This window comes from Monodelphis domestica, chromosome 5 (assembly GCF_027887165.1).
Source record: "Monodelphis domestica isolate mMonDom1 chromosome 5, mMonDom1.pri, whole genome shotgun sequence".
NCBI classification, from domain to species: Eukaryota; Metazoa; Chordata; class Mammalia; order Didelphimorphia; family Didelphidae; genus Monodelphis; species Monodelphis domestica.
In genome coordinates this window covers 229,360,943-229,370,058 of record NC_077231.1, presented here as the reverse complement: position 1 = coordinate 229,370,058, position 9,116 = coordinate 229,360,943, and the positions used below count along the sequence as shown (strand labels likewise).

At 36.7% G+C, this 9,116-nt stretch overlaps 1 pseudogene; it reads right to left on the bottom strand.

Moving 5' to 3' along the window:
* Positions 1 to 4,792: 4,792 nt before the first annotated feature.
* On the bottom strand, positions 4,793 to 7,312 carry LOC100618330 (dnaJ homolog subfamily A member 1-like; annotated as a pseudogene).
* Between the last annotated feature and the right edge of the window lie 1,804 nt (positions 7,313 to 9,116).

The following is a 9,116-nucleotide window of genomic DNA, read 5'->3' as shown; positions in this document are numbered from 1 at the left end:
ATATTCATTGTGGGGTACTGAAATCCAGAAGGTGGATACTGAAATCACACAAAGGTTAAGGTAGGAGGTGAGATGGAGAAGACTCTGAGGTAGGTAGCAAACTTCTTTGGAAAGGATGGAGAGTGACCTGGAGACCAATATAGCAACAAGAATCTGGATGGAGTGATAGATAAAATGATTGTCAAAGGAGAGTTTACAGAGTGATGGCAACTGAGGGCAGATCTGGAAGTTGTAGAGATTGTGCATCATATCCCCCTTCCTGGCCTATGGTATATACTAAGGGAGCATAAGAGATGCAGCACACAATACTAAAGGAGAGGGGCATGAATGCATTATTTCATAGCTAGCCAGATTTCCCTGAGTCCCTGAAGATATGAAAAAGTATGAGAAGAAGAGTTCTATAACAATGGAGTTTGTTACCAGTAAAGGGGTAGGGGAGGCAGGGAATGCCCATCAATTGGGGAATGACTGAACTAGTTGTGGTATAAAATTGTAATAGAATACTATTGTGCTATAAGAAATGATGATCAGCATGCTCTCAGAGAAATCTGGAAAAACTTAAATAAACTGATGCAAAGTGAAGTTAGCAGAACCAGAACACTGTACAAAGTAATAGCAATATTATACAATGATCAACTGTGAATTTCTGCTATTCTCAGCAATACAAGTTCCCAAGACAATTCCTTTTTTTGTTTCCTTCTGATAAAGTAAATTTTATTTAATTTTCTTTTTAAAAATATTTTCCCATGTTTACATGACTCATTTTCTTTCCCTCCCTCCATCTTCCCTCACCCTCCCAGAGCCAACAAGCACTTCTACTGGATTATACAAATGTTAACACTTATACCTATTTCCATATTATTCATTTTTGCAGTAGAGAGATCTTTTAAAACCAAAACCCCCAATCATATATCCATATAAATGATGTCATATGTTTTTCTTCTATGTTTCTGCTCCCATACTTCTTTCCCTCAATGTGGATAGCATTCTTCCTCATAAGTCCCTTGGGATCTTCTTGTAGTAGCAAAGTCCATTACATTGGATTGTTCCATAGTGTTTCACTTTCTGTGTACAGTGTTCTCTTGGTTCTGCTCATTTTGCTCTGCATCAGTTCCTGGAGGTTCTTCCAGTTCATATAGAAATCCAGTTGATCATTCCTTATTCCATCACCATCATATACCAAAATTTGTTTAGCCATTCCCCAATTGAAGGACACCCCCTCATTTTCCAATTTTTTTTGCCACCACAAAGAGTGCAGGTATGAATATTTTTGTACAAACATTTTTAATTATTATCTCTTTGGGTACAAACCTAGTAGTGGTTGATCCAAGACAATTCCAAAGGACATTCAGTGAAAAATATTATCTACCTCCAGAGAAAAAACTGATTGCTTAATTACAAATTGCAGGATACATTTTTTTTAAAAAATATATTTTATTTGATCATTTCCAAGCATTATTCGTTAAAGACATAGATCATTTTCTTTTCCTCCCCCCACCCCCCATAGTCGACGTGTAAGTTCACTGGGCATTAGATGTTTTCTTGATTTGAACCCATTGCTATGTTGATAATATTTGCATTAGAGTGTTCATTTAGAGTCTCTCCTCTGTCATGTCCCCTCAACCTCTGTATTCAGGCAGTTGCTTTTCCTCGGTGTTTCCACTCCCATAGTTTATCCTTTGCTTATGAATGGTGTTTTTTTTTTTCTCCTGGATCCCTGCAGGTTGTTCAGGGATATTACACCGCCACTAATGGAGAAGTCCATTACGTTCGATTATACCACAGTGTATTAGTCTCTGTGTACAATGTTCTCCTGGTTCTGCTCCTCTCGCTCTGCATCACTTCCTGGAGGTTGTTCCAGTCTCCATGGAACTCCTCCACTTTATTATTCCTTTTAGCACAATAGTATTCCATCACCAACATATACCACAGTTTGTTCAGCCATTCCCCAATTGATGGGCATCCCCTCGTTTTCCAGTTTTTGGCCACCACAAAGAGCGCAGCTATGAATATTTTTGTACAAGTCTTTGTGTCCATTATCTCTTTGGGGTACAGACCCAGCAGTGCTATGGCTGGGTCAAAGGGTAGATATTCTTTTGTCGCCCTTTGGGCATAGTTCCAAATTGCCCTCCAGAATAGTTGGATCAGTTCACAACTCCACCAGCAATGAATTAATGTCCCTACTTTGCCACATCCCCTCCAGCATTCATTACTTTCCTTTGCTGTTATGTTAGCCAATCTGCTATACATTTTAAATTTTGGTTTTTTTGCAATTTTTTTTGGTCTGTTTTTTTGTAACATGGCTAACATGAAAATGTTTTGCATGACTGCACTTGTATGATCTAATTGATTGCCTTCTCTAAGAGGAAATAGGAGAAGAAGGGAGGGAGAGAATTTGGAGCATAAAAGTTATAAAAATGAATGCTACATATTAAAAAATTTAAAAACCAGGATAGTAGGGGTTCTACAGAGGAAACATAATAGAAGGGACAGCAGGGAGAGTAGGCTAGTGATTGAGGAATGGGAGGACTGATCTAGATGGTCATGGAAGGACACAGACATGAAGGATTTTGTTTGGCAGATAGTCACTTTGTAGTTCAAAGTCTAGGGGAAGAATTAAGAGATTGATCCTGAGCTCAAGGTTGAGTTCATCTATCCTCTGCTTATTAAAGCTGACTTCAGAATGATTCATGGACTAATATCTAAAAGTATGCGATTAAAGCCCAAATATGTCTGGCATTAGGGCACCTGGAGAAGATACACCACTGTCATAATGAGAAAGATTTCACATAAACCATTTTAGTTTTTAAATAACTTCCAAGTTAGAAAAAAATAATAATGTTTAACTAAAAGTTCCTCTGACCTTTCCTAAGTGGATAATATTGACTTTGACCCAAGATAACTATTTAGAAACTGGTGTCCTATTATTATGCTATCTCCTTAGCTTCATTTTCTTATGCTAAACAGGCTCAAGTCATCAAATCTCTCTTCAGATTTTATGAGTTTGATTCTTCTGACAATTTTGGCCGCTATCTCCTGGACCTCTCCCAAGATATATATGGCCTTCTCAAACACTTCGTTTCCTAAGCCAGACACAGTACAATGCAGGCAGCCCATAATTTGCAAGTGGTTTTTGTTCCAAAAGTTTGTTTGGAAACTCAGAAGAGAATTTTTTCTCACTAAAACAATATTTTAAATAGTGGCTCATTACTTAGCTACCTCATCAAAGCATATCTACCCCAGGGTGTAGCTGAAATGCCTTAATTTTTCTCCTATGATTTAATTCATCTATTATCCCTATACTTTAAAGTTTTCCTTCTATCCCCTCCATTGATCTGGGACTTTTTATTCTTCTTTTCTTTCTGTTCCTCCTTTGCTGTCTTTTCCTCCCATACCATTTCAGGTATACTATGGACTTTTTGTGGACTAGTTTGGGGATGTGTCATTATTGTTTTATGGGGGAAATTCATTCAATGGCTCAGGGAATGTTTATGAGCTTGGCTATAGGCATATTATCACTCCCTGAGGGGGGAACTCCCTCTCCTCCATGATTCTAAGAAGAACCCCAATTGATCCATAGCATATGGACCAGTTATTGATTATCTAGAGATGTTCAAAAACTGGACAATATAAACCTCTGTCATTCTTGTCCACCAGTGGTAAAATAGTTATGATGATGATGATAAAATGTATTTAACTTGTATTAAGAGTATATGACCAAATATATTCCAAGGGGGCATATGAGACAATGGAAAGAATGATAGTTTTAGAGTCAGAAGACAGTTTCAAATACTGGTTCTATTACTTAATACCTGTGTGACCTTGGGCAAGTTACTTAGTTTTATTGGGTCTCTGTTTCCTTAATAATAATAGCTAGCATTTTTATAGCACTTTAAGTTGCCTTAAAAAAAACACCATTATTTAACCTCACAAACAACCCTCGAAGGTAAGTGCTTTTATTACCTCCATTTTACTGATGAGGAAATGAAGCAGCCAAGAGTTCATTGATTTGCCCAAGGTCATAAAGCTAGTAAGTATCTGAAGCAGAATTTGAACTCAGACATTCCTGATTCCAGTTCTAGTCCTCCATCCCTGAACCAACTAACTATAAAATGAGGAGATGGAGACAGTCAGGTTCAGTGGATTGAAAGCCAGGCCTAGAGATGGGAGGTCCTAGGTTCAAATCTATTCTCAGATACTTCCTAGCTGTGTGACCCTGGGCAAGTCATTTAAACCCCTTATCGCTCTTCTGCCTTAGAACCAATACACAGTATTGATTCTATGACAGAAGGTAAGTGTTTTAAAAATGAAAAATAAAATAAAATGAGGAGAGTTAGACTAGGTGACATATAAAGTCTTTTCCAATTCTTAATCTATAATATTAATAACTAAATTCACTGATTTCCTTAAAACTAGCATTTATTGGGTAGGCAATCTCTTAATTGTACCTTGTCCCCTTAGAATTACTGTGCTGGCTAGTAGACATTCTATATAGTCATTCATGCCAGCTGTGTGAATGTCAATTGTCAGAAGAATGAAGAAAAGCCCAATGCCTCAGGGATATCACTGCAGCCCAAGGTAGATGTCAGCTTTCATCTTTAACATTATAGTTCCTTAGCAAATTCACAGTGGTCATCTATCAAAACAATTTCATGAAGGAGATGCTGTGGAGTGTGATCAATGATACTGTACACTGTCCAAACCAAGACAGAAAAGACTTCATTGTAGAAACAAATAATAATGCTGACAACTGGGAGATAGTAGAGATAAAACTTGGCATTAACCCTGTAGACATAAAAATAAGAAAAATATTAATTGGAAAGCCCTGAATGATTCAGAGTCGAATTTACAAAATCTCATATAGCTATTTCTAACATCCTCTGTTTGTCTTTGATCTCATTCTATTTATGATGATAAGAGAAGTCAACATTTTTACAGTAGTTTACAGTTTGTAAAGGGCTTTTGCTTTTAACAATCCTGTGACATGATTAGTACAAGTATCGATATTCCCATTTTAGAAATAGGAGAAATTGAGGTATAAAGAGGTTAAATGATCTGTCCATGGTCATACAGTTAACCTAGGTCTTCTGATTTTATTAACTTTTAAAAATACTGCTATAGTTGAATATTACAACAAAAAACAATAGCTATTAGTGAGTATGTTAAGATGAGTGTAGTGCTTCCCTCATTCACTATTGCATACAAAAGCCAGCATTACAATGAAGATTATTCACTGGCCCCCCATTAAGAGGTTTGACACTGAATACCACTTCTGGGTTGATGCTCATCCTCCTCATAAGCTTCCCCATTGTAATGGCACCTTCTTTCTTGAGATGGTTCAAAGTCCACCAGTTCTACCTGATCCATTTCTTCAGTCTCCTCTACTTCCTTTCAGGCAGTAACTTTTCCAATAAAGATAGCTTATCTGATGAAGGAAAGCCATTCTCTAGGAAGTTTACCTTAAATTCAGTTATTAGAATTCCTTTCTCATAAGGTCTGCAATAAATAGGCATGCCTTCATTCAATACACATTTGATATCTCCATGTTTGATAATCCAACCAGGATGAGAAGTAATGACTATAGTTCGACTATCAAGAGTTGATATTGGTTTTGCAACTCTGAGGTATCACCTCACACCTAGCAGATTGGTCAACATGACAGCAAAGGAAAGTAATGAATGCTGGAGGGGATGTTGCAATGTCTGGACATTAATGCACTGCTGGTGGAGTTGTGAATTGATCCAACCATTCTGGAGGGCAATTTGGAACTATGCCCAAAGGGCGACAAAAGAATATCTACCCTTTGACCCAGCCATAGCACTGCTGGGTTTGTACCCCAAAGAGATAATAAGGAAAAAGACTTGTACAAAAATATTCATAGCTGCACTCTTTGTGGTGGCCAAAAATTGGAAAATGAGGGGATGCCCTTCAATTGGGGAATGGCTGAACCAATTGTGATATATGTTGGTGATGGAATACTATTGTGCTAAAAGGAATAATAAAGTGGAGGAATTCCATGGAGACTGGAACGACCTCCAGGAAGTGATGCAGAGCGAGAGGAGCAGAACCAGGAGAACATTGGACTTCTCCATCAATGGCTTTACAATGTCCCTGAACAATCTGCAGCAATCTACGAGAAAAAAAAAAAAACTATCCTCAAGCAGAGGACAAACTGTGGGAGTAAAAACACTGAGGAAAAGCAACTGCTTGACTACAGGGGTTGAGGGGACATGATCGAGGAGAGACGCTAAATGAGCGTCCTAATGCAAATACCAACAACAAGGAAATGGGTTCAGAGCAAGGACACATGGGATACCCAGACGAATCACGCATGGGCTAGGGAAGGGGTGGGGGTGGGGGAAGGAAAAGAAAATGATCTGTTTCCAATGAATAATGTATGAAAATGGCCAAATAAAATAATGTTTTAAAAACTTAAAAAAAAAAGAAAGAAAAAAAAGAGTTGATATTGGTTTTGGAAAACCACAAGATGCTTCAACCAACTAGATATCCATACATATGAAAAGGTTCCCCCACACACACACACACACACATGTAAATATAGGCTTGTCCTTCTGATCCAAAACGATGATAATATCTCCTGGCTCCTGGTCACCTTCACCATAGAATGTTATCTTCTGACCATCTTTCATGCCATTGTCAATATGAACCTCCAGAATTTTTTTATCTCAAACAATTTTCCTCCCATTACAGCTTTTACATCTATCTTTAGGGCTGATTCGTTCCCCTTGCCCTTGGCATTCCATGCAAACGGATTGAATTTGCTAACCATTCCAGGTCCTAGCTGATGAATTCTTGTTTGCATTTCAGTACCTCTACAATTGGGACAGCTTTCTACATCTCCTTTCTTATCACCCCATCCTTCACATTTATCACAAATTACTTTCTTTTGCAAAGCCAGTTTTCTTGTTGCACCATTATATACATCTCTAAGGTCACTGACAACTGATGAACAACATTTTTACTTCTATGCTCCCTTTGCATTCTTCCACCTCCTCCAAAAATATATATCAAAAATATTCATTGGAGAACCAAAGCTACCACTAGAACCACCCTCTTTTATGGCTTGCTACCCTCTGCTTCTTGCTGAGTTTTCTGGAAAGTTCCCTCAGCACCCTTTTCACTATGCCACCCCGGTTCAATAAATGACAGTGGATAGGGCACTAGACCTGAAGTCAGGAAGTCGAATTCAAATCCTGCGTGACTTGGACACTTAATATCTGTGTGACTTTGGATAAGTCATTTAACCTGTCTGCCTCAGTTTCCTCCACTATAAAATGGGGGCAACAATAGAATCTACTTCCTAGGTTGATTTGAGGATAAAATGAGACATTTATAAAGCTCATATAAATATTAGATATTTAATAGTTATAAATAAATAAAATTATTTATAATATCAGTAGATATTATACACAATTATAGACACTTAAGCATTTATGAGAACTAGCTAGATATTAATAAGATTGATAATAAGCTGTTAAAACATAAAGAATATGGGATCACTTAGTATTTTCTAATATTTTCCAAATAACTTCTCTTTCTATGACTGTGCTAATTCTTTATCCTGTTTTGGCAAATTTCAGAACTGGAAGAGACTTTAAGGATCGTCTTACCCAATTCCTCATTTTATAGAAGATGACATTGAAACCTCAAGAAGCAAATGTATTTGCCAAGGTCCTAAGCATTTTTCATCCAAAAATTGTGAACTTACAGCCTAATTATCATGATGGGTTACAAAGGAGGTCATAGAAGGTGAGCTACGACATCATCCAGCAACATGTCACTGATGTGTCAAGAGTAAAAACTAAAAAGAACATTTGACTTAAAATTTTTTAGTGTGGTAGAGTTGAAAGCGAACTATAGATTTGGGCATTAGGAGACCTGAGTTCAAATTCCATCTTGGGCATTTACCACAACTGTAAACTTGAGTCAATCACTTGACCTCCATGATCCGCAACTTTCTGATCTATAAAATGAAATGCCTTGTACTAGAAGGCTTTTGAGCTCCCTTCAAGCTCTAAGCTCTCTGATCTTATCACTTTAAAAGGCATTCTTTGTCTTTTCCAAACTGATAGTTGACTTGCAAATTATTCAGTTTTCTCTATTGACAAGTCTCCCTTCTTTCAGTCGCTATCCTTCCCATTAAATGAAAGGGAATTTTCTCTCCCAGGTTTGCCTTTCCTTTGTTGTGCACAGTGAAAAGACATATTTTTTTCTTTAGATAGACACAATTATTTCCTGAAGTAATTTAAGCATCCTCAAGTTTCTTCCTCATTGTTGTTGTCATTTCTAATTTGTATTTTTCATGGAAAATAATTTTTTGTTTATTTTTTAAATAGTTACATTTTCCCAATTGCAAATAAAACAATTTTAACATTCTTTTTAAAAAAATTTGAATTCCAAATTCTCTCCCTCCCCCATCCCCTTATTGATAGGGCAAACAATTTGGTATAGGTTATTATAGACATACAAAACATATTTCCATATACATTGATTTTCTTGATATTCTTGATATTTTGTTCTTCCAGAGGAATTTTGGTTTTGTTTTTTACAACTAAATTATTTTTGGTAGTTTTATTGATATGGTACTGAACAAGTAAATTAATTGAGGCAGAAAAATGGTCACTTTTATTTTATTCACTTGGCCTACCCATGAGCAATTAATATGGGAAACAAACTTTTTAAAAGAATTATTTTGGTCCCAATTTAAAAATATATGTTTTATAGTACCAATAGACAAAATTATGATAATTGGGTTTTACATTCTTGACTCTTTCATAATTTGTGTGTCACACAACTTACAACAAACTTTTGGATAATCCTGTTGTGAAGATTAAATTTAACTCTCACCTGATTGTGAAAATGAAAAGAATTAACTCTCCCTGATTGTGAAGATTAAATTGTAACCCCTGTCTTTTTTTAGATTTAATCACCAAAAGTATAAACACTTAAAGTTGAGTGGGAAGATCTGCCCATTTTTAGATTTAATTACCAAATGTGTAAATGCCCTATTCACACTTGAGTGGGGGAGGTCCGTGACCTACATGTGCAATAGTGGGTGACGAATCAGAATTGACTGACTGCTTCCTGGGCAGTCC